General features: G+C 42.4%; 1 pseudogene across 1 annotated transcript; it reads right to left on the bottom strand.

The window, feature by feature from the left end:
- Positions 1–332: 332 nt before the first annotated feature.
- On the bottom strand, positions 333–2,052 carry LOC147666023 (actin, cytoplasmic 1 pseudogene; annotated as a pseudogene). Its single transcript, XR_015304938.1, has one exon. The product of XR_015304938.1 is annotated as an actin, cytoplasmic 1 pseudogene (transcript).
- Between the last annotated feature and the right edge of the window lie 663 nt (positions 2,053–2,715).

The following is a 2,715-nucleotide window of genomic DNA, read 5'->3' as shown; positions in this document are numbered from 1 at the left end:
CAAGGTAGAGGATTTGTATTTTGGAAATAGTGACGTTTCAAAAGTGATATTGAGTGATTGTACATATGTTCTGCGCAGTGTTTCTTAAATGTTATTCAAAAAACGATTTTTGGGTGCAATTGATTGGAATTTTCATTTGGCCCTTATTTATGATTGCCTTGTGCAGCTGATGCATCACTTTAAACATGGGTAATAAGTGATGCACTAGTGGCGCAAGGCCTTTATAAATAAGGCCCTGAGTTTATTTGTTTTTGGTTTGTTTTTGGCTTTTTGATAATGCTTGATATTAATATTTGCAAGATAGAGGATTTGTATTTTGGGAAACAGTGATGTTTTTTTTTTTTTTTCACTTTCAACGTATGGACTTTATTTGAACTGGCCAAGTGTATAGTTAACCCTCCATTCACTCGACTGGCACCACATCTTAATAGAGGAGAGATTGTAACTTTCAACAGGTAATGGAAAAATAATGTTTTGGTGGAATGGCGAAAAAAAAGGAATGACAATTTAGAGTAACACAAGCTTAAGGCAGAACATACAAAATACACTTGCATGGATACAAATAAAAAAAATACTATTACATACGATTTTACGTATGCGCTCCCACAGGTTGGGCAGCCTTCATGAAGGCAAGTAACAACTGTAACAATGCATTACACAATTTGGAATGACAGTACAATCAAGTCCTCTAATGCACTGCAGAACTTGGAATGTTGGCTCCACAATACCGACATACTCTCTGGTTTTTCCAGTTTTCCAATCCAGAGTCCAGCACCAGAAGCAAACTACAAAATTACCATCCCATCTCGGAATTTTCTGTGCAGTTATCTGCCCAGGTGCAAAATGGCAAAAAAATGTTTAGAAGCATTTGCGGTGGACGATGGAAGGGCCGGACTCGTCGTACTCCTGCTTGCTGATCCACATCTGCTGGAAGGTGGACAGGGAGGCCAGGATGGAGCCACCGATCCAGACAGAGTACTTGCGCTCAGGTGGGGCAATGATCTTGATTTTCATTGTGCTTGGTGCCAAGGCAGTGATTTCCTTCTGCATCCTGTCTGCAATGCCTGGGTACATAGTGGAGCCACCAGACAGTACTGTATTTGCATACAGATCCTTACGGATATCAACATCACACTTCATAATGGAGTTGTAGGTTGTTTCGTGAATAGCACAGGACTCCATACCAAGGAAAGATGGCTGGAAAAGCGCCTCTGGACACCTGAACCTCTCATTGCCAATGGTGATCACCTGACCGTCAGGCAATTCATAGCTCTTCTCCAGAGAAGATGAAGAAGCAGCAGTGGCCATTTCTTGCTCAAAGTCCAGGGCGACGTAGCAGAGCTTCTCTTTGAGATCACGCACAATTTCTCTTTCGGCTGTAGTTGTGAAGCTGTAGCCTCTCTCAGTCAGGATCTTCATGAGGTAGTCTGTCAGGTCACGACCAGCCAAGTCAAGACGCAGGATGGCGTGAGGCAGGGCATAACCTTCATAGATGGGCACAGTGTGGGTGACACCATCACCGGAATCCATCACAATACCAGTGGTACGACCAGAGGCATAGAGGGACAGCACAGCCTGGATAGCCACATACATGGCTGGGGTGTTGAAGGTCTCAAACATGATCTGGGTCATCTTTTCTCGGTTGGCCTTGGGATTCAAGGGGGCCTCTGTTAGCAGAACAGGGTGCTCCTCAGGTGCAACACAGAGCTCGTTGTAGAAGGTGTGGTGCCAGATTTTTTCCATATCGTCCCAGTTGGTGACAATACCATGTTCTATGGGGTACTTCAAGGTTAGGATACCCCTCTTGCTCTGAGCTTCATCACCAACGTAGCTGTCTTTCTGGCCCATGCCAACCATCACACCCTGATGTCTTGGGTGCCCCACGATGGATGGGAATACAGCACGCGGAGCATCATCCCCAGCGAAGCCAGCTTTGCACATACCGGATCCATTGTCAACCACAAGTGCGGCAATATCCTCATCCATTTTTCTTCTTTAGGTTGCAGAGCACAAGCCAAGAGGTGAAATATAAGGCCGGAGCACGCAAGGGTGATGTTTCAAAAGTGAAATTCTGTGCTTGTACATAGGTTCAGAGCAGTGTTTCTAAAATGTTAATCAAAAAGCGATTTTTAGTGCAAATCAATGGAATTTATATTTGGGTCTAATTTATGATTGGCTTGTGCAGCCGGTGCATCACTTTAAACATGGAAAGAAAGCGACGCACTGGTGGCGCAAGGCCTTCATAAATAAGGCCCTGAGTTTATTTGCTCTTGGTTTGTGCTCTGCTATTTGATAATGCTTGATATTAACATTTGCAAGGTAAAGGATTTGTATTTTAGGAAACAGTGATGTTTCAAAAGTGATATTGACTGCTTATAGATAGGTTTTGCCCTGTGTTTTTTAAATGTTATTCAAAAAACGATTTTTGGTGCCAATCAATGGTATTTTTATTTGGGTCTTATTTATGATTGTCTTGTGGCGCCGGTATGTCACTTTTAATATGGGTTGCACTGGTGGTAAAAGGCCTTCATAAATAAGGCCCTGAGTTGCTGTTGTATAAACTTAAATATGTTGCAATTTTTTGTTTATATTGTTTGCTTTTTGACATTACTTTGTTGTTTGCTAATAGTGGTCTTTCATGTGTTTTTTTTCTTCAGAACAACAGATTCAAATCAACTTCTGAAAAGCAAGCAAAAATGCCTTCAAGGCAAAGAA

Source organism: Lissotriton vulgaris, unplaced genomic scaffold (genome assembly GCF_964263255.1).
Source record: "Lissotriton vulgaris unplaced genomic scaffold, aLisVul1.2 SCAFFOLD_2825, whole genome shotgun sequence".
Classification (NCBI taxonomy): domain Eukaryota; kingdom Metazoa; phylum Chordata; class Amphibia; order Caudata; family Salamandridae; genus Lissotriton; species Lissotriton vulgaris.
This window is presented reverse-complemented; position numbering and strand designations above follow the sequence as displayed.